The sequence below is a fragment of the Miniopterus natalensis genome, chromosome 9 (genome assembly GCF_054644295.1).
Source record: "Miniopterus natalensis isolate mMinNat1 chromosome 9, mMinNat1.hap1, whole genome shotgun sequence".
NCBI lineage: Eukaryota > Metazoa > Chordata > Mammalia > Chiroptera > Miniopteridae > Miniopterus > Miniopterus natalensis.
The window spans coordinates 59,773,250-59,797,014 of NC_142089.1; positions in this window are offsets into that span (position 1 = coordinate 59,773,250).

The window sequence follows — 23,765 nt, forward strand, 5'->3', positions numbered from 1 at the left end:
AAGCAAAACAGCTGATACGGAGAAAGCTTTAGCGTCTGCAGAAATGATCAAACCAGCCACAACATTCTCTTAAGCCAAAGCCTAATCCAGAGCAAAGCCCTAACTTGAATCCTATGAAGGCTGAGAGAGGTAAGGAAGCTTCAGAAGAAAAGCAGAAGCTGGCAGAGGTTGGTTCATGAGGTTTAAGAAAAGAAGCCATCTCTATAACATAAAAGGGCAAAACAAAGCAGCAAGTGCTGAACTAGAAGGTGTAGTGAATTACCCAGAAGATCTAGCTAAGATCATTAATGAAGGCGGCTGCACTAAACAACAGAATTTCAATGCAGGCAAAATAGGCTCTATATTGGAAGAAAAGGCTAGTGTAGCTAGAGAGAAGAATACAGGCCTGGCTTCAAAGCATCAAAGGACAGGCTGACTCTCTGTGTTAGGGGCTAATGCAGCCAGTGACTTTAAGTTGAAGCCATTGCTCATTTACTAGGGCCCTTAAGGATTAGCTGAATCTACTCTGCCTGTGTTCTGTAAATGGACAACAAAGCCTGAGTGACAGCACAACTGTTGGCAACGTGGTTTACTGAGTACTTTAAGCCCACTGTTGAGATTTACTTCTCAGAAGAAAAGATTTCTTTCAAAATACTACTGCGCTTTGACAATGCACCTGGTCACCCAAGAGCTCTGATTAATGTTGTTTTCATGCCTGTTAACACACCATCCATTGTATGCCCATGATCAAGGAGTAATTTCAACTTTCAAGGCTTATTATTTAGGAAGTACATTTTGTAAAGCTCTGGCTGCTATAGATAGTGATTCCTCTGATGGGCCTGAGCAAAGTGAATTGAAAACCTTCTGGAAAGAATTCACCATTCTAGATGCCATTAAGAACATTCATGGTTCATGGGAAGAGGTCAAACTATCAACATTAACAAGAGTTTGGGAGAAGTTCATTCCAACCCTCATGAATGACATTGAGGGTTCAACAGTTCAGTGGAGCAAGTAATTGCAGATGTGGTGATCATAGCAAGAGGAGTACAATTAGAAGGGAAGCCTGAAAAGGTGACTGAAGTGCTGCCATTTTATGGGAAATCTTAATGGATGAGCAGTTGTTTTTTATAGATTAACAAAAAGGGATTCTATTTTTGAAATGGAATCTACTCCTGGTGACGTTGTTGTAAAAATTGTTGCAATGACAGCAAGGAAGTTAGAATTTTACATAACATTAGTAAATAAAGCAGCAGCAGGTTGGAGAGGACTGACTAATTTTGAAAGAAGTTCTATTGTGGGTAAAATGTTATGAAACAGAATCGCAGTCTACAGAGAAATGGTTCCTGAAAGGAAGAGTCAGTGGATGCAGAAAACTTTATTGTTGTGTTTTAAGAAATTACCACAGCCACTCCCAACCTTCAGCAGCTACCACCCTGATCAGTCAGTAGCCGTCAACATCAAGGAAAGGCCCTCTGCCAGATAGAAGATGATAAGTTGCTGAAGGCTCAGATGATGGTTAGCATTTTTTAGCAATAAAGACTATTTAACAAGGTATATCTGTCATTTTTTAGACATAATGTTATTGTACACTTAATAGACTACAATATATTGTAAATATAACTTTTCTATGCCCTGGGAAACCAAAAAATTTATGTGACTTGCTTTATTGCAATCATTGCTTTATTGCTGTGGCTTCTAACAGAGCCACAATATCTCCAAGGTATGCTTGCCTGTCTACACCTTTACATGTGGGGGACCCCCACAACCTCACATCTACACACAGTAGTGACCCAGAATGTCAGCCTACCCTAGCTGATCAAGGGGACAGAGGGGTCAGCCACCCTCTTCCAGGGGTGTGCCCTGGGAGTTCCTTCCACCCCTTCATGGAGACCCTGCAGTGGGCAGCTCCGCCTTCTGGGCAGGGCATATTGAGCCAGGGTTCTTGGGTCGGGGGTACATGTCTCCCCATCTTACAGCCCAGCTGGCAAAGAGACTCCGTGAGTCTGGAACGGGGAGCTTAGGAGAAGCGCACAGTTAGCCAGTATCTCATAGCTTGAAGATTACTTCAGATTTTCACTTAGTTTAATAACCAGGAATCATAGTTTAGTGTGAAAAGATCGTTTCCTTTCAAATAACCCACTACTTTTTTTTCTAGGTCTAATTCCTTAGAAACTTGGTTGGCAATACTATTATAAAAATCTAAGTCATTTTTAAATTCTCTTTAAGTATTGTCAACTATGGTACTTGAAGAATATCTAGAAGCACTTTTTTCTTTATCCTTTAGTGGAAAGAATCACAGAAACCTAACTGGAGCAGGATCTTCAAATTACACGCTAAAATCAAACAAAAACCTAATTTTTTTCCAACTTGCCTAAGCAATGCATATTCCTTGGGATACTGCAAAATTTCCCCCTCTAAAAAATGAACATCACGCATAATCCCCAGCCACCAGCAGCCACTGCTGGCATTTTCTCTCTTTCAGGCCTTCCTTTGCAACAGTTTTGTCTGTGCATTACACAGGTGATGTTTCAATTTATGAAACTGTAATCATAAAGCACAACTATTTAGAAGTCGTCGTTTTAACTCCGTATAGTGTGAACGTCATTAAAAGGAAAACATAATTAGATGAGTATAAATTATTCCATCTCTGGGTTATAGTATTTTTCGCATTTTCTGAGTATTATTCTTTATTTTCAATCAACTTCTTACTTGTCTAACAGGATAACAAGCAGCGCCTGGGGAGCCCAGCAAACACCTTGGGAGCCCAGGGCAGGGCCTGAGAGAGCCCCCCAAGCCCTGGGAGAGCCCCAGCAGAGCCTGGAAGAGCCCTTCTGCGCGGCGCCTTAAACAAACCCAAGATCGAGATGGTGCAGGGTGAGGAAGCCCAGTGGGCGACCCTGAGGGAGCCCCGAGCCACCCTCAGAAGCCTTCCCCTGCCAGCAGGAGACTCTGGGAGATGCCCAGCCGGGGAGCCCCTCGGCCCCAGGGCAGACCAGGCTGCCCTGGGGGAGCCGCTGTCCTGGACACGCATTCGGGGTGCAGCCCGGGGCAGAGAAGCCGCCGGCGGCTGCTGCCTCCCGCCCACCAGGGGAGCCCCCTCAGGCCTTAGCGGGGTCCGCTCCCTGGACGGTCCTCCCAGGGCCCTGGAGAGACCCATGGGCCCGCTCCCCGGCCCCCGCCGCTGCCCCCCCAGTGCCCAAGGCAGGCCGCAGGGCCACAAGGAACGTCACGGGCCAGGCTGGGCTCCTCCACGACTCCGGGGAAAGAACACTGACCGTCCCTCCGGGGACAGCTGTCCAGGCCACGGGCTCCCCACACCCCGCCACCGCCCGCCAGCTGCTGCCACAGCCGCGCCGTCGAGGAGCCGCACCGGGCGCTGGCCACCAAGCACCGCCAGGACAGTTTTCAGGGAGGGACAGTAAGGGGCCCCGAGGGAGCAAGTGGACGTCGGCCTGTGAGAAGGTCGGCGTGGGGAGGAGCAGCGCAGGGGACAGGACCGGGTCCTGGCTGTCGGAGCCCGAACAGGTTTCTCTCTTGCTGTGCCGGCTGCATGTGGGGTCCCCTGAGCACCAGAGGAACTCTGCCAGAGGAAAACTGTCGTTTCCCTTGAGCCTTGTTTCCAGTTCTGTGGCCGACAGAGGACAGGCGACCCGCTCCGCACTCCGAGGCCTCAGACTAGAGGGACAAGTGACCGGTGTCATTCAGTAGTATGTTGAAAGGCATTTTTATTCCAAACATGACTGAGCTGAGAGCTCTGAGTTCCTGTGATACAGAATGATTTCTTGTATTATGCCTCTCCTTTTCTTTATAATTTCTAACAAAACTACAGCTGCGACATTTTGAGTCGTGTTAATTTTGTTCTTTAACTGACTACTTATTGCAGGGGGAAAAAACACACAAAACAACACAACACCCGCCAGAGCCCAAAGAAACACCTTGAGCAGCCCAGGGCAGCGCCTGGGAGAGCCCTGCACCGCGCCTGCCACAACCTCACCCCCCCCCTTTGGGACCCCAGGGCAGCGCCTGGGAAAGCTGCCCCAAGGCCTAAAATGCCCTGAGTGCCACCTAGACACCTGGGGAAGCCTCCTGCAGCACCTCCCAGAGCTTCACACAACACCTGGGGGAGCCCAGTGAAGCACTAGGATAGCCATGCACAACTCCTGATGGAGCCCTAGCAGTTTTGGGGAAAACTCTGCACCAAACCTTGGACCCCAGTGGGGAGCCTGCCTGAGCCCCACAGAACACTTGGGGAGCCTGGTGCAGCACCAGGGAGAGCTGCACATGCTTGGGATCTAAGCAGAGCAGCCTTGGAGGAACCAGTGACACAGGGTGTTTGGCACATGCTGAGCAGATGGATGGCCCTTTCCCACCTCTGCCTGAAACTCCACATCCCAACTGTTCCAACTAAGGATTGGAAGCTTGGGAGACATCTGGAGACAGCATGCATGCATGGGCTTCGGTGTTTGGCTTCTGTAATATTCTCCAAGCTTCTGTGAGCAGTGGATACAAAAGAAGTCTGCGTGAAGTGGAACAGAGATGTTGTCCTGTGGAGCCACAACCAACTGACAGGTTTACACACACATGTGAGGCACCCTTCTGGGCACTTCCAGGAAGAGCTGAAGGACATTTTGAGGAGCTCGAGAGCCTGCTTTTACTTGGGATACTGTCTGGGTACACATATCGATGCACTTCTTTCAAAGTCTGGAGGAAGAATGGTTTTCTTGGGAAAACGAGATTAGGAGAGGAGGCAGGAAATTCTACTGTCTGCTGTATACACTTCTGACATTTTAATTTTTTTACTAAGAAACATTACTTTCATAATAGTAACATGCAAGAAGATAGTCCCATTTAGAAAAAATATATACAAGAGATGATAGTTGGCTTTTCAGGATTGAGCCCTTCTTTGCAGTGTGCTGGTAAGAGCACGAACCCACAAGAAGGTCATCTAGTGTCTGTTGTGACCAGTGCGGGAAATAAAGCACAGAGCATGGCAGCTTCCCTGGCCCCAGTGCCTGGAACCAAACAATGTCCGAGGGCAAAGGCTGTGGAGCACCAGGGCCAGTTATTATCCCTGGCCTAGACGTCCTGACTGATTTTGCCTCCAGTGTTCTTAGGAAAACAGCTCCTTTTGTGGACAGTCACCACCAGGATCAGAGTGTTCCTCTCTCACACATGCTTAGATTGCAAACAAAAGATGGGCCTGAGACCTGGCCAGTGTGGCTCAGTTGGTTGGAGCATCATTGAGTACACCGAAAAGGTGGCAGGTTCGATCCCCGATCAGGGCACATAGGCACATTGCGAGGTCGATCCCGGTTGAGGCACGTACCGGTGGAAAACGATCCATGTTTCTCTCTCACATTGATGTGGGGTTTTGTGTCCTTCCCTCCCTCCCTCCCTCCCTCCCTCCCTCCCTCCCTCCCTCCCTCCCTCCCTCCCTCCCTCCCTCCCTCCCTCCCTCCCTCCCTCCCTCCCTCCCTCCCTCCCTCCCTTTCTCTCTAACATCAGTAAAACAGAGTGAGAGAGGTGGGCCTAAGGTCTCATATCCTGGGGCTCTCATGAAAATGTCCCAAGTTTTTCATCAAGATTCACAAAGCCTGGCCCTGCCTTCCTCTCCAGCCTCACCTCTCCCCTCTTCAAGCTCTTGCTGTAGGCACTAAACCAGGTGTAGCCCCTGAACTGTCACCTCTCTCTGACCTGGGACCCTTCCCCTGCTCCTTGGCTCATTCTTTCCCAGCTGTTTCAGAACTCCCTGCAGAGAGTACTCTCTGGGTGAGTTAACCCCAGTTCTCTCTGGAAACACCCTGTGTCATCCTCTGAAACATCATCTCTGGTCGCCTGATTAGTATGTGGCCCCGGCCAGGCTGGCAGCTCTTTTGCTGGCAAGCATCTTAGGGTTCTCTCAATAGCCTCCGGCTCTGGGCATAAAGCTCCATAAACATTTGCTGAATGAATAACCTGCTGGCCTGGCCTAACCCTGCAGGCATTCTTAAGTCAGGCTTCACCAGCTCTCTTGGAAGCTTCTCACAGTCCCTGGGGGAGAAAGATGGTGGCAAAACTCCAACAAATAATTGCACTTACTAAACTGTCTCTTCCTGGAAGAGAAACTTCAACACAAAAGGACAGTTAAATGCCTACAGAGGTAACTAGGACTGCAGACCTCCCACACAAAGTTCTCGATGTGTCCATTTACCAGGGAGAAAGAGGAGCTACAAGGCCTGGAAGGCAAGGAAAGCCCATGGGGACTGGGGGGACTGGAGGTCTAGTTTGAGTCTACCCCAAACCACTGTGATTTGGGGCAAATCTTTTTACCTCTCAGGCCTGTCTGTCCCAGGGACTGTGACATAAAGAGCTGGGTCAGGTGCTGGCTAAGATCCTGGGACAAGACATGGGAGAGAAGCTGACCAGCTCCCAGATAACATGAATCTCTCCCTCCCCCCACAGGCCCTCAGCCCTGGCCCTGACCTTACACTGCAAGTCCTGCGCAGGAAGTTCCTGGAGATTGGGATGATGCTTCATCCACTCTTGCAACAAACTCCCTTAATGCCCTCTAAGGGACAAGCAAATTGCTGGACCCTGATATACACCTGTGAGCAGCCTGTCTTCGTAGTGGCAAGGCATCATGCTTAAGAGTATAGACTCTGGAACTAGACTGCCTGGAATAGAATCCCAGCTAGTCTATCTATGTGACCCTGGGCAAGTCACTTGACCTTGTATATCTTAGTTTCCCGGTGTATACAGCCGTGATGATAGAGTCCCTACCTCATAGAAATGAGAGGATTAAGTGAAGTCATATATGTTGTGTTTATGGTTAGTACCAGTAAGTCCTACATAGAAGTTCTGATGAAACAGACTGAAACAATAAAATGCAAGTGCGCTCTATAGCAAGGGTAAGTGCAAGTTGTTTCAGGAGGACACAAGGTGGGTGCATAGGCCAGACATCTAAGGGCTTCCCACAGGACATCACGCTCTAAAGAGAGACTTAAAGAATCAGCTAGTGATAGGAATAAGCTGTGAGGACAGGAAGAAGAATGTTCCAGGTTCACGGAACAGCCTGTGGAAAGGCATGGAGGAAAAGGCCATGCTTTCTCTGGCAAGTTTGCTTCATTTAAAAAAATTAAACAAACAGAAGTCAGTCACTAAGGAACAGTTATTGCAGAATTTGAAATGTGCCTTCTCTCCATTCAACCATTCATGTCCAAACTGCGAAGAATTCAGAGTCAGAGGAGAAAGCGCAAGTCTGAACTAAATTCATCTTTGAAGGTGAGACCGACAAGGCCAAAATGCCTCACAAAGACTCTCTTTACTGTCAGTAGGAAACAAACATTTATGATCCTCAAACTTTTAGGTTAATGGAATCATTTCTTGGGAGATTTCTGATCGGTAGACACTCTACAACATAACATAGTGCAGCCTTAGCTTTTACTCCCCTCCGTCACCCCCAGCACAGACCCTTGCATGTGATAAGTACCCAAAGGCCTGTTTTTTTTGCCTTTTATACTTGAATACACTAAATTTTAGTTTGCATCTTAATTTTTTAACAAATGCTTTTTCAATGGTGTTAAAATGAATGCTGCCAATGCCCACTGGTTCTCTTCCCACTCAGCTTACAGAAAACAAGTGTGAGCCTGCCTCTGAGCTCTCAGAGTGGCACACTGATCTCCAAGATGACCTCATCCCAGAGCTGTTTTATAGTCAGCTAACAAATCTCAGCATGAACTGAGAGCAAAAGTTGGAAAGACAATAAAAACACAAACAAGCTAAGATTGTACAAGTCAAGTCGGTCCCGAGATCCAGTGAATCTATGATTAGATTTCAATTTTAAGCAAACTAAAGGAAGAAATTGTCCCAGGAGGTAATAAGCCCTTTTCAGAAGACCAGCAAAGTGTATTTTATTAACAAATGAAGAACTGCGGTTCCTAAGATAATAGAAGGGCAAGAGGGATTATAAAATTCATCTAAGTCAGGGATATTCAAACAGGTTTTGACTGAGGAACCGTTGCCCAAACGAAATATTAGCCAGATGTGAAACCAAATAAAACACACCAAGTCAAAGCTGCTCTGGTTGAAGGCCAGGTCCTGGCCCCAATGGCAGCTCTTGTACCTCTACCCAAGAACTTTTAAAACCACTCATTTTAGTCTAACCTACTGCCCTGCCATTTTACAAAAGGAAAACCTGAGGCTGAGAAACAAATACTTGACTTGTCTAAGGCCACACAGCGAGTTGCCGGCAGAGGTGAGTGAGGTCCTAGGTGCACTCACTGCAAACTCAGGGACCTTCCAGGACACCTCACTTACTGGCCTGGAGGGCGGCTGATGAGAAATAGATGGCGCACGAGAGGAGAATTGCCCGGCCAAAGGCACAGAGGGACAGGGCAAGCAAAGTCGTGTGCTGGCTGCTAGCTGCTCGGGGGCTCCAAGGTACCCACTTAAATGAGAAGTCAGCATATGCCATCTCTCTGCTGGATCACCTGCCTGAGATGGTGGATTTGCACAGTCAAGTCAACAGACAGGAGCCGAGCATCTGCTGTTGGGAGCTGGGCAGCCGGCCGGGTCCAGCAATACAAAGGCGAGTGAGCCGCGGGGTTCACGGTCCAGCGCAGGCACCCAGGCAGGGTTTCCAAGGATGAGTTTGTCACCAGGCAGACAGGAGAGGAGGGGCATCTCGCTCAGAGACAACAGAAACTGGTGTTAAACAGAGGCAAAGGGTGCTCAGGTGCAGTTCAGAAAGACGGTGGGTGGCGCTGTGAAAATCCACAGCTCAAAAGGCCCTGCAATGGCTGGACAGAGGGACTAAGGGTCGGGATGGAGAGCACCGGAGGTTTTCATTCCCAAAGTGAGTGTGGGGAGTGGAGCAGTAGAGGGGACAGGAGGGCTCTGCTGACTTCCATGGCTCCCGGGGAACTGCTGGAGGTGGTTCCAAGTGAGAAAAAGCAGAGTTGAGGACGGCCAGCGGTGTGGCTCGGGTGGTTGAGCCTTGTCCCATGCACCCGGTCTCGGTTCCATTCCCAGTCAGGGCACAGGCCTGGGTTTCGGGCTGGATCCCCAGCAGGAGGGGGCAGGAGGCAGCTGATCAGTTCTCTCTCTTTCTCTCTCCCTTCCTCTCTCTGAAATCAATAAAAAACAAATTCAGACGAAGAGGAGGAGGAGGGGGAGGAGGGGGAGGAAGGGGAGGAGAAACAGGGAGCCAGCATTAGCTGTCACCAGTTTGAGGTGCCCTCAAGGGTCCTCTGGGTGGATCCGTCCAGCAGGGAGGGGGTGTAGGTGTCTGATCGGGACACAGCACAGGCTGGGGGCTGCCTCAGCTTTAACTACTGAAGGGAAAGGCACCGCCGGTTCCCCCTGTGGGTGCAGAGCTGGTTTCAGGCCTCTGCTCTAGGTGCCTTTAACAAGCACAATTTTCTGAAATTGTGTGCTGGATGTTTTCTTTCCCCAACTCATCTAGTAGATGCAAACCCTGTCGACTTTGACCTCAGGATAGCTGGGGAATGCAGCCACTCCCCAGAGAAACTGGCTTCCTCTGAATTGAGAAGCAAATTGATTTTCAAAGATAATAAAATATAGGACACTGAAAGGTATGGAGCATCTGCCCAATTTAGCTTTGTCCCACTCTTTTATGGACTAAAATCACCGCCATTCTGCAACAGAGAGAAGTTCGAATGTAAGGAAGAATGTAAAGGTGCAGTTGCCTAAGCCAGGGAACCTGTACAAGCTCAGATGTGAATCAGGGACTCGGTAGTCATTGGGTCACCCTGTCTTCCCAAGTAACCCATGGCACTGAGACACACTCAGAACCACGGGAGTTTACAATTCAGGCCTGAGAACCAGCACAGCAGCTCCAGGAACTGGTCATTCAATTGGCCGGAGAAGCAAATAGAAACAGGAGAATTGGAGGACGTGTGTGGCAAATGTCAACAGAAATTAAATGGCGCTGAAGTTCAGAAGGAGAACTAGGACGATTAACCCGAGTCAGGAGGAAAGGCTCATGGAGAGGAGATGCCATCTCAACAGAGTGTAAGCAGAGGGCGGGGTGTGGAGAAGCAAACAGGGGGAGGGCAGGGAGGGCGGGGAGGGGAGGAGGGAAAGCCAGCAGCCCAGGGCCTCTCAGAGTCCGGGGGAGGGGATTCTGGGGGGGCAGAGGGTTGGCACTGGGAGTGACCTGAGATGGAACTGGGGGTCTGGGGCCCAACCCCTGCTGGGCCTCATGGTGGTCAGGGGTGTCCTGGAGGGACTGTGAGGGACATAGGACAAAGGGCCTGGGAGGGGCGGGTGGGCAGGTAGCAGACACTGTCAGGGACCCAGACCCTGACCCTGGGAGAAGAGGCCGGGGCCTGAGGAGAGGGGCAGAGCCAGCTGAAGGTAGCTTCGCGCAGAAGAAGGCGTGGGAGACAGGCCTTGACGGCTGGGCGGTTTGGGGTGACGGCTGAGGCAGGAGAGCCAGGTCAGCAAGGCTGGAAAGGTGGCTCCCAGAGCAGAGGCCCAAAGTTCAGGCGCCCTGAATACAGGGCTTGGGGAGGTGTCAAAGGCCAGAGGCCACAGGCCGGCTGCAGCCAGGGGTGCTGGCCAGGGGACAACTGGGCCTTCCCCAGCAGGCAGCGGGGCTCCCTGACAGCGGCCATGCGAGCGCTCACTGGGCCAGGAGCGTGCGAGGGGAACGCCTGGCAGTGACACACTGGGTGGCATTCACAGCGCTGCAGCTGGTAGCGAGGGTGGTGGAGAGAGAGCGGGGAAGCTGCCCGGGCTGGGCGCGGGCCTGGAAGCAGCCACACAGGCCCTGCCGCCCAAATCCCAATGTGGGCGCTGGGGGAGCAGCAGAGGGACGGGAAGCGCATTTGGACCTGACCTGCAGGCCTGCAGGTCTGAAGGGAGAGGAGGCTTCGAGGTTTCCAACAGCCACCCTCACCCACCTCCCGCCCCCACGCACTGGGAACGTTCCAGCAGCATGTTCCAAGGGACAGGGCAGAACCTTCCCAAGGGGAGGACCCACCCCTCTGGCTATTTTTAAATCCTCTTTACACATGTGCTTGAAAAAGGTTCTCTGAGTGCTGTAAGAGCTTCTAAAAACATTCTTTTTATGTATAAAATTTTTTATTGATTTTAGAGAGAGGAATGGAGAAGGTGAGAGAGAGAAGCATCAACCGGTTGCCTCTGGGGATCAAACCCCAGTCTGGACATGTGCCCTGACCCACATTCAAACCAGCGACCTTTAAGTGCATGGGACAGCGCTCAACCAACTGAGCCACACTGCCAGGGATAGAAACATTCTTAAATTGTGGACATCATCTTTTCAGAAAAAGTAAGTAAACATACTTTTGGTGCTGTTTAAATAATTAGTACAAGGTGAACCCCTGTGTGACCTCCCAGACCTCAGGAAATAAAATGTTGGCAGCCCCCGAGAAGCCAGCTGTGTGCACCTCCAAATTCACAACCCCAACCCCACTCTCAGAAGTGACCGCTCTCCTGAATTTTGAGGCTACCATTTTTGCCCTTTACTTTCTACTTTTAACACCTGCATATGCCTCCTCAACTGGTAAAGCATCATTTTATCAATATAAATAAAATCATACTGTGGGAGTAAAAGAAGTGAAATAAAATAGCAAGGTAGTGTGCCACTGGAGAGAAGACAGAACACTGTAAGAGAATTGAAAGGCTAGGAACAGACCCACATATGCATACAAATTAGATAATACCTATTTCATATCCTTTATCAAAATAAATTCCAAATGGAGTCTTTTTAGTGTAAAAATTGAAATAATAAAAGGAATAAAAGAGTATTGATGGCTACATTGTTTATTCTAGCAAAATTCTGAAAACCACCTACCTGACCATCAATACAGACAATAAATAATAGCATATTCATATAATAAAGCACTAGGTTGTTTTTAATATGGATGAGATAGACATCTATTTCCTGTTATGGAAAAATAATACGATGATATATTATTAAATTTAAAGGTAAATTGCACGAAATAACAGCAAATTCATATTTGTGTCTCACATACACACATACACACACACACACAAATGCATACATAACGCTTGTGCAACATTTACTATGTGCCAGGCACTGTTCTAAGAGCTTTGTGGATTTTCACTCATTTAGTTCTCAGCAGTCTGGCTCCCAGGGAAGAGACTGAGTAGAAATCAACCAAGTTCTGAATAACTCCAAAGCCCAGAATTTCATGTAATGCTCATTTTCAGGTAGCATCATGGTTGGAGTATCCAGAAGATGGTTGGTCATTTTACCTGGGTGATCTGTGGGTACCATGCCTTACTCAGGGTGAAATATTGGAATTTCAGGAGCCTGATACCCAGAATTTTTGTCAAGCTGTCTGGTGTTATGAGAACGGGTCGCATCTGCTTTGTGGAGGTGAGCCAGGCCTATGCGAGAGCCAGAGGGATTCTCAGAGAAGTGCTGCCTCCTGAAAGGGAACTCCACATGGCCTCATTAAAAATCTGCTCACTTTCCTTGGTAGAAGTAACTCAACCCTAGCTCGTCTCTTCCAAGTAATAGAAAACCCCGACAGTGGAGGCCCTTAATGGTGCAGCTCAAGTGCACAATGCCTGGGCATAGCAATGAACAGATTATAGGCATGGCTGTCAGGACTGCCACTCTCCACACACTTCGTTACAATCTTCTTCTCTTTTTTTCATAGCCTGAAATAGTTACTGAAATTTTTTAAAAACTTAAAGATTAATTTAAATTATTTATTTTATTTTTATTTTTAAAAAAATATATCTTTATTGATTTCAGAAAGAGGAAAGAAGAGGGAGAGAGAGGGATAGAAACATGAGCGATGAGAGAGTCATTGATCGGCTGCCTCTTGCACGCCCCCGACTGGGGATCGAGCCCACAACCCGGGCATGTCCCCTGACCAGGAATCGAACCCCAATAGCCTGGATCCCAGGTCGATGCTCAACCTCTGAGCCTCACCCAGCCAGGCTAAAATTAATTTTTAGAGATGGACGAAGGGGGTGAGAGAGAGAGAAAGAGAAGGAGGAAATCCTTTCAGCTCCCCAAATCAAGAAAATACACTTATGACTGCTAATAGGAATAGAGGAAAATGCAAATAAAAACACTCACGTGCTCTGACGAGTATTAGCTAGAGGCGCAGTGATGCCCTCTGGTTGGAGTGTACATTGACGCAGCTTTTGTGGCTTGGTAATACATAGCAACTTCACATGTGTGTAGTCTCTAACTGCTGTTTCACTGTTAGGAACTCACCCCAAAGATCACTGGAAAAGATGCCCACGTAATGATGACACGGTTCAGGGTCCACTCAGAGAAACAGAAACCATACTAGGTACTTTCAACACAAACAAATTAATCCAGATGTTTGAAGGAACAACAGGGAAGAATGCAGGTGGTGAGGACCGCCCAGTGGCTGGAAGAGCCCTGCCAACATCAACCAACATCAGCAGGGGTGGTCTAGCTGTTGAGGGGCAGGGGTGAGGGGGTGGGGGGAGTGAAGCTATTGCACAGCATGCCTATAGAAGCTCTAGTGTCTTTAATTGGAAGAACCTAACAGGAAGCCAGCTCTTGAGGGAGTCTGGGAAAAGTAATTGGCAGATGTATAGCTCTGGGATCTCAGAGCAGATAATAGGATAAGCTTAAAGCTCAGAGAAAGTAGGTTAAGTAACAAGCACAGGGATGTTCATGGTTTGATTGTTAAGGTTTAAATAAAAAAATAAAAAGACCATCTACATGCTCATCAGAAGGAGATTGGTTAGATCAGTTGTGGCATAGCCATCCAATAAAGAGCTAAGCGACCATTTTAAAAAAATAATGTTGAATAGTTGATAAAAATAATGTTTAATAATACAACATTGCTGGGTGAAAAGATGTTTCCAAATAGTATTTTTATTTTCATTTATTTAATGTGCGTGTGTACGTATATATGTATATATAGAGAGAGAAACTTTGGAAGGATGTTCACGAAAATGTTAAAAGGGATTATTTCAGGAGAGTGGAACTTAGAGACTGTCTTTGTTTTGAATGTATTTTTCAGGGGGTTTTTGTTTCTTTGTTTTTTGCATTTTTGCATGTGTATGATTATCACAAGGGAGAAACACTGGAATTCGGAAGAAGAAAATGAATTTAATGAGGAAATAAAGGATTCTTTTAAAATAGAAACTTAATAGAAAATCAGAAGGTAATTGTTTTGTTTCACATTTCACTAACTTCTAAGATTGCCTTGTACTTTGGAATTCTTGAAATTGTTTTTTTTAATTTGTTTACTGTTTTGGCTCATTTCTGTTTTCTTTTTTACTGATTAAAGAAAACATTGGATGAGCTCAAAATTTCTCCTACTATCTTTAAAAATTATAATTTGTATACAGTATTATAGTAGTTTCAAGGGTACAAATAGTGATTAGACATTTACATACCTATTATGTGCTCACCACTCTAAGTCTAGAAACCGTTTGTCACTGTGCAAAGGTATCACACTATTATTGATTATATTTCCCTTCACCGTTTCACCCATCCCTCTGTAGTAGGAACAATAGGCAGGTGCAGAGGGTCATCAGGGCGCAGAGCCCCAGTTGCCTAGCAGCGGCCAAAACTATAGGCCTTTCCATGGCCACCCCCTTCAGCATTCACCCATGCAAGATGACATCTGGGCCTCAGCTGTGTTCCAGCTCCAGGCCCATAGAAGCAGCTCTCAGGAGTGACACCCAGGCTGACCAAGACCAGCTGCACTGACTAATGAACGCCTGGCACTGACCAACCAGTGGAGCCCAGGAGAGGGCACACCAGGAAAGCTGATGCATGTTCTGTTGGGATTCTCCCCTAAGGCCTCCAGATAAAAGCCCTTGGTACAGGGATGACTTTCCCCACCCCATTGCCCCAGGTGCATTTTCCTTGCCTCTTTCTCCTAAGCTCCAAGGTCCCTTTTTTGGGCCTCTGAAGCTGTTTCCTGAACTCATTTCTCCTACGGCTAATTTCTTCTACCCCTGCAACTTTCTAAGTAAACTTTTGCTTATATTTGAGTCTTGGTTCTGAACTCTTTCTTAGCCAGAGCTCAAGTATTGAGGTTGCTGAACCAAGGTCCGGCAAAACTTGTTGCTAAAGCCTGTTTTTCTGCCAGTAACAACTCCACTCTTCCCCTCGTCTGGCAACCATCAGTTTGTTCTTTGTTTCTATGAGTTTGTGTGTTTTGTTTGATGTTTTATAAATTGCCACATATAAGTGAATTCACGGGGCATTTGTCTTTCTTTGTCTGACTTATTTCACTTAGCATAATACCCTCCAGGTCTATCTTGGTTGTCACAAATAGCAGAATTACATTCATTTTTTATTACTGAGTAATATTCCAGTCTCTATGTGTATACCATGTAATCTATTCATTTTTTTATTGCTGGAAAACTAAGTCGCTTCCATATCTTAGCTATTGTAGATAATGCTGCGATGAACCCAAGCTTGCATATATTTATTAGAGGCCATGTTGTTTTCTTTGGATAAATACACACAATAGAATTACTGAGTCATGTGGCAGATCTATTTTTCGTTTTTGGAGGAATTTCCATACTGTTTTCCATAGAAGCTGGGGCAATTTGCCATCTTTCCAACAGTGCATAATGGCTGCGTGTTCTAGACATCCTCGCCAGCACTCAGTGGTTGAATTTTTAAATTGTGGCAGGTGATATCTCATTGGCTTGCTTTGCATTTCCTTGATGATGAGTGATGTTGAGTATCTTTTCATATGTCTGATTTCCATCTGTATGTCCTCTGAAAAGATGTCTCTTCACATCCTCACCCATTTTTTGAACAGATAGCTTATTTTTCCTTAATGAGTTGGATGAGGTCCTTATCTCATACTACCTTAAATAATCCCAACTACAGTTGCTTCTCATTTGTGAGTGTGACCTTTAATTTTTCTCTTCACAACTAAGAGAAGAGATTATGGGTGTTTGTGTTGTAAACTCTGATTTATAAGAAGATAGGACTTACTTGGGGAGTTTAGTTACTGAAGTAACCAGAACATAATAATTTTCATTTCACAAACAAGCCACAAATCATAAAGGACAGCATTTTATTGAGTCTGTAATTGTTTTTCAGACAATTTATTATGGAAACTTTCAAGCATACATAAAAGAAGTTGAATATTATGGGTCCCACGTATCCACCAACCAGGTTACATATGGATAACTTAAGGCCGCTTTAGTTGAATTTATAATTCTACTCACTTTTTCCTTTCCCTACATATTTGAAAGCCAACCCCAGACTCACGATATTATTTCATCTATGCATCTAAGTATCTCTATCAATAAGAACTCTTAAAAATTAATCACAATATCTTTATCACAAACACAGTTAGTGGTAGTTGCTTAATGTTAATAATATCTCATTTATTTTCTTAAGAGTGTAGTTATTTTGCAATAGTTTGTTTTTTGGAATCAGAATCCAGTTGAGGTTCCCACACTGATATTGGTTGATATATGCCTCCGAAGGGCCTTGTCTCTTTTGGCTGCCCACTCCAGTTCTCTGTTTGTGCTTGACAAAGAAACCAGGTGTTTCACTTGCAGAGTTTCACAGGGACTGGTTTTTGCGAGTTATATATATTTATATACTTTAGACAGTTCTTTATATTGCCTCTAAAGTGATAGTTCAGTGTGGATGCCTGATTAGGTTCTGATTTTATTTTTTGGTTGTTCCAGGACCACTTTATAGGTGGTAGTATACTGTTCTACCAGGAGACATATGATATCTGGTTATTTTTCTTTTGATAATGTTAGCAGCTGATTGTGCTTAGTAATCAGTGAGGATGTTCTATTCTGTCATTCCTTCATCACTTGTTAGTTGAATATTTTTGTAGAGGACTTTCTCACCTATTCTTTGGTCTCCTGGTGTTCCATCTATTTTGGAAAGGCAGGATAAGTGCTTGAAACTTTTATGTCATTGACTAATGTTCCAAATAAAATGTGACTTTACTACCAGCCTCTAAATGCGACAAATTAAAAATAATTTGTCTTTAAAAACTATCATTATAAACTCACGTATTTACATGTATTTGTGTTTCAGTCAATTGTAGGGATCACTGTACTCGATGGTCAGATTTCCCCACCTATACCCAGGAGCCCATTCAGCTTGACTGCTGAGTTCTTTTGGACAACTCTGCTAATCTTTGTAATTTTTTGCAATCTTGTACGACAAGATATTCTAGGCCCATCTTGTACATGTTCTGCTCCAGACTTGGACTCAGACACCCGCCTAGGGAACCCTGGTCCTTTTCAATGGGAATGGTGTTAAGAAATCAGAGTGTGAGTCTTGCTAATTGCTAATTTATGGGCTACTTTTGTAGGAGGATTTAGTCAACACAGCTACAGAAAGTCTTTTGGAAGATAAAATGCACTGAGTGTTTATCTTGATTATTTCAGATCAAATTTATGAGTACAGGATTTTTATTGAACATCTTCAGTTTTATGTTTCTCTCTCTTTTTCCCCAGGCTAAGATAAAACAGGATGATAAAACTATATGACAAACTCATTTGAAATATCCCAGAATATATATGTAACAGTTGCAGAATAGCAGCACCACCAATGTTATTCCTAAAAACTGCTATTTGTTAAGGTAGTTCTCTTTTGTATTTAGGGTGTGTACATTAAGGATGTACAAATTCCTGTGTTTCAGAGTTCCTTGAGATGAATTTAAAGACAGGTCTAAAAGCAAGGCTAAAACTTTCTAAAAAGTTTACCTTCCCAACTGCGCCTGGCCCCATGCCCCAGCTGGCCAGCGATGGCCTTTGGCCCCCACCCGTCCCCCCGCGCCGAGGGCCATGCGGCATTCACGGAGGCCAGTCTGATCCCTGCTGCCTTACAGGGCAGTCTACGCACAAGCCGGGAGGCCATGGGCTTTATGCTCCGGGCCTTGGAAAGTTCACGGGACAGCTGCCGATGGCCTCGGGGACCAATACACGGGCTAGCACACTCATCACTTCCACCAGGCGAAGGCAGGCAAGGGTGGCCGTGGAGGGAGAGTGAATTGGTGCACAGAGGTGCCTTTTCAGGTGGGGCGGCCAGGAAACAGGCCTCTCTGAGGAGATGTTTGGGCCGGGAGGGGAATCAGAGGGCCAGGGTGCTTGAAGCCCAGAGTAGGTTTGCAGGTAGAGGAATGGAATGCGGGGCCCCAGCCTGAGAGTTTGCGGGCAGCGCTATGGGGGTGCAGTGAGCATCTGTTAGAGCACCGAGGCAGGAAGGCAGGCCCACGCAGGCACCAGGCACCGTGCTCAGAAGGGTGCCATCCTCAAAGCCTTGTCCAATTTCTCTTTTTTGGGGGGGACACCTGCTGCTTCTTCCCACCTGGCCTGCTCTGCAATGGGGACAGGCTGTGTCAGCCTTCAGCAGAAGGTTGTTCATTAGAAGGTTCTGGGCCAGGATGACAAGGAGGTACTAGCCTGAGTGCTGGGACTTGGGGTGCATGAGTATCTCTCTCACCCTCCAGGACCCCTCCAGTGGGGGAGGTCTCCTTGGGCTGCTGAGAAGCTCAGCCTCCGTGCAGGAGGGTTACCTGAGGTCACTTCCAGTTTCACAGCTGTGGTTCCTGTGGAGCTGGCCAAGGAATCCCCACTTCAGGCTCTGCCTTCACCATCTTAGCTAAAGGGCTACCCCCTCCCCCCCACCCCACCCCACCCAACCCAAGCTCTGTCAAGGGAACCATCTGGGCTTCTGACACCACCCCCTCACTCACTGACCCTTCCATCCCCCACAGGTTCTGTTCTCACTCTACCAGCAACAGACCCCCTTTCCCTGTAAACACACTATCAGGCTCCTAGCTGGAGAGTCCACTCCACACAGAAACCTCCAGGGGTGTCTGGTTGTCAGCACCTCACCTGTCCCAGAATTGCCTGAGGCAGGATCCAGCAGGCAGGGGCTCAGCTTGTGGGGGCAGGCAGCCTGGCCAAGGCAGCAGAGGAAGTCAGGGTGGGGAGCCAGAGAAGGGACAGTTGGTGTTGGCTGTGCACCAGACACCACAGAGCAAGCGAGAGAACCTGGTGGCTTTGAGTCTCACACATTTCAGATCTTTCGGTTTGCCCTCACACTTTACTGATAGTTTGGCTGCTTCTCTATTAAGTTCTAAAGACTCTCAGTACTTGCAGATTGGCTCCCCTTTAAATTCTACAAAATCTGAAGCCAGGTACAATTTTTAGGTGCCCATCTATCTGAGGGAATCTTAATTCCTTTCTTAACTATTCCTGTCTGGTTCTTGGAGCATACTTTGGGTCAAAAGTTTAAATCTCCTTGAAATACACATTTGCATCTTCCTTCTTTGCATCTTCTCCATTCACTCTCCTGGGCCCCCTAAGAAAAATGTGTCACCAGTTTCTGCTCTTCCTGTCACTTGAGTTTTTCCTGTAATTATCACTTCTTTACTTCTCTCTTCCAACATCTAAAATAATGCCTTGATTTCACTTTCCAGGTGATGGGACTTTGGGGTTTGGCTATGAATTTTTCTGTTAGTTGGCTCTTATATCAGCAAGATGTTTTAATTTGGAAATCATGTTTTTACATTAATATTACCTTTCTGTGGTCTCCCCACTCCCCACCCTCGTATCTTGCCCTTTTTTTATAAGTGATATTCTCTCAGGTCTCCCTGAGATTGACATGGAACCCAAGCAAGCTCAGGGTCACTGTGGCCCCATGTCCACCTGGTATCACACCCAGAGAACCAGGGTGGATGACCAAGGGCACTGAACAGCAGCCAAAATGGGCCCTAGGGAAAATTCTGAAGGGAATTCACGCCTAATACGAATGAATCTGAGAATATTTTCAATATCAACTTTATTTGCTATGCATTTTTTCTGAAGGGACAATGAAGGACTCTGCACAGGCAAAGATTTCCAATGAAGCAGAGTTTTCTGAAAGACCACTTGTAGCAGCTGTGAAATATTCACCCCTCTCCCACACCCTCCAACACTCCCCAGTCTCTCCGACTCCATGTCCTTTCCTTCCCTGGTGGCTCCTGACCACCTGACTGGCCAGAAGGGGCCACGGTTCTCTCCCTGCCACTCTACCTGGCAGATACTAGGATACCCAAAGGTGACAGGTCTTCAGTGTCCCTGCACAGAAATAACACAGAACTCTCTGGAAACGCGGTTTCTGGTTCTGTTTTCAAGGGGAACTTGCAAAATGAATCCTCAGGGAGGATTTCTAGAGGATAAAAGATCACCTCATCACTGAACCAGCAGAGATTGCTTTCCCTGAATTTTCCCCAGGGATGAAGGCCTCAGGTTGACCCTGGTTTTCACCTCATACCGATGTATCTCTTGATGAGTCAGTCCATGCACATTTATAAACAAGACCCAGACTTGTGTCTAAGCCACTCCTACCAGGAGATGGCCTGGGCCATGCTCTTGATCCTGACCTTAGCTGCCTTCTGCATTGCTATAGGCTGTCCCTGGCCACAAGGCACTGTTAGCTGCCCATACCTGGGGTCCTGGTAAGTGGGTTTCCTTTCTGATCCCTCAGCCCTGGGAACCACATACTCTCTAAGAGCTTTTTCCGTACTTGCCTCCTGACTGTGGCCTGGTGGGCTCTGCGGGAGTTCCTTTGATTCCCTTGTTGAGGGTCCTCTGCCTGCTCCAGCCCCAGCCCCAGCCCCAGCCCCAGCCCCAGCCCTGCCACCTCTGCTACCAACAGTGGCCCCAAGAGATGCAGGGTCATGAGTTCTCACCCCTGGAGTGTCCCCGGCCACACTGGGCTGTGGGAAGGAGGCCCATGGCCTGCCATGCCCCCCTTTTTCATTTTGGAGATGTACTGTGGTGGCAACAAAGAGGTTCACGTCCTTCCAGAACCTGCAACCAGCAGGGCAAAGCAGACATTGCCACCTCGCCTGACCAGAGTTAACAGCTGGTCAAAGCAACTCCACAAATACCAGGTAATATTCTGTGTCATGTTTGTGACCTTGGCCTTAGTGATGTTTGGCATTTTTATTCCCATGATGCCTGGTGTGTGGAAATACAAAAGCTACAGAGTTTCCCTTTACCGGGGAAGCACCTGCCTTTTGTGTAGATTTGGGAGGCGATGGGGGGAGGCATCGGAAGGACTCCTCCACCAGAGCTTCCACAAAACACCTTCGGGAGCTTGGTGCTGTACCTGCTAGAGCCCCACACAACGCACGGGAGAGGCCAGCTCAACTCCATGAAAGGCCCTGCACCCTGCCATGCAAAACCTTGGGAAGCTCAGGGTAGTGCCTACCATAGCTCAACACGATGTGTTATGGAGCCGGGTGCAGTGCATGTGAGAGCCCTGCACAACAAATAAGAGAGCCTCGAGCACTGCTGCAAGAGCCCTACACAACACCCGGGGAACCAGAAGCAGCACCAAGCAAGCCCAACATAACACGTGGGAGAGCCTTGAGAAGTGCCTGGAAGAGACCCCCGAACACCTTGGAAAGCACTGCACAGCACCTGCCAGAGCCCAAAGAAACACCTTGTGTAGCCCAGTGTAGCACCTGGAAGAGCCCATAACAGCTCCTGCAAGAGCCTGAGTGGTGCCTAGGAGAGTCCAGCACAGCACCATGAAAAGCCCTACTCTGTGCCTGCCAGAATCTCCTGCCAAACCTTGGGTAGCCCAATGCACAGCCTGGGAAAGCTTTGCACAATGCTAAAAAGTGCCTGGAGCAATGCCTAGAAGACCCCTAGAGGACACCTGGGGCAGCCTCTTCCAGCCCCTGCCAGGTCTTCACACAATACCTTGGGGAGCCCCAATTAAGCACCTTGGTTAGCCCCGTACAATGCATGATAGAGCTCCGAGCAGTTTTGGGAAAAACCCTGCACAATATTGTGGGAGTCCAGTGGAGAGCCTGCCTTAGACCCACAGAACCCCTTCGTGAGTTGGTGCAGTGCCTGGGAGAGCCCCAAAGAACCTGTGAGAGAGCCCTGAACAACCCCTGGGAGAGCCCCAAACCACCCTTGGGAGAGCCCTGAACAACCCCTGAGAGAGCCCTGAACAACCCCCTGGGAGAGCCCTGAACAACCCCTGAGAGAGCCCTGAACAACCCCTGAGAGAGCCCCGAACAACCCCTGAGAGAGCCCTGAACAACCCGAGAGAGCCCTGAACAACCCTTCGGTAAGGGCCGAGCAGCACCTGCCAGCGCCCACACTACAACTAGGGAGCCCGGTGCAGCACCCGAGGCAGCATCACACAACTGCCAGGGCGAGCCCCGAGCAGTGCTTGGAGAAGCCACGCAGAACCCCCAGAAGCCCCGAGCGGCACCTGCCCGCACCCCACGCTACCACTGTGATGTGTTCCCATCACTCCAGGGCGAGAGAACGGGAGGCAGAAGAATATCTGCAGTGAGTCACTGCCCACAGATCAAAACACCATCATGTGATTCAGGACTTCTATTGCCATCTCTGTAGGGTCACCGTGGGAGTGCTGGGACATATGGCCAGGCAATACCAATGGCCCTGCACCCACTGGGAGGCCTGCCAAGTTTCATTCTACAGCCACTTGTAAGGGGCCCTGCGGGGCTGCTTCCCCTACAAGCAAGGGCTCTTTTCATGCAGCAGTCTAGTGCTGTGACCCTCAGGCAGGCACACACACACACACACACACACACACACACACACACACACACCCTCACTGCCCACAGCTGATCTAGAGGCAACAGACTACTTACTTTCTCAGGTTTTCCCAGGTGAGCTCCCTCCCACCAGGTCACAGGCTCCATGTGCACATGGGCCTCAGAAGCCTGTGCTGTCTGCAAGCACAGCGTGGTCAAGCCTTTCCAGGCCTGCCTTTGGGTACTGAGAATAGCCACAAAGGGCCACACATTGTCTGGGTGCCCTCCGTGGCATACGCCTGGCTTCCGCGTCCCTCCCAGGGCCCTTGACGATAGCATGGCACTGAGGAGCCACACCACCCGTTGTCTCAGGGCTTCTCTTCAACTGCAACAGTCATTTCCCGACTCCAGGCTGAGCCCAGAAGGCTCATTTTCCACGATTCCAGTGCTTAAGGGGCTGGAGGAACGAAGGGAGTCCTGGCTGGGAGGGAGCCCTGGTCTGAATAAGTGGGAGCAGGGTAAAGTAGGCTGTCCCATGGGCTACAGGCTGGGGACACCATGGAATCTTGCACCAAAGTCCTAGGTGGGCCCAGGCAGCTTGGGCAGGTAACACCTCATCTCTGAGAGTCAGTTTACCTTTGTGAGCTGGGGGTGGTCCCCCTCCTTGCAGCTTCTTGTGGGGATTAATTGAGATCACCATCTGTAAGTTGTGAGGCAACATACAACTGTAGGTGTGATCAGTGGTGGCCACTAGTCAGTGATGACACCTAGAGCACTGGAAATGCTCCAGACAGCAGGAGACTAAAGGGCTGAGCTTCACCATGCAACCAGAGCAGAAGGCAGGGTATTCAGGGTTGCCCATGCCAAGGGGAAGCTTCGGCTCTTGTCCTGGGCCACCTGGGCTGCCTGAGCCAACTCAAAGTGGGGGCGAGCTGGCGCCAGTCACTGTGCTCTCAGGGCAGCTGTCACCAGCTCTGAGCCATGTCCTTTTTTTCCACAGGTGATTCTTCACCTCTACGGCCTTTGCATCAGTCTGGCTGCTCTGCGTTATTTCCATCATATCATACATTTTTGTCCAATATAGTACCGACCCGTGTGCTCCACACAGGTCCCCACTATGAAAGTATATGCTTCTGCTTTCTGGTTGGCTTCCCCTCAGGTTTCTCCTGTGTCTTAGCCTCACCTTCTAGCAGCTACTGGATCAAAGTCTTCATTTCAGGATGGTCGCCCTTTTCCCTAGGCTGGGTGAGCAGAGTGGGGTGCCAGAGCTGCAGAGTGCCCTGG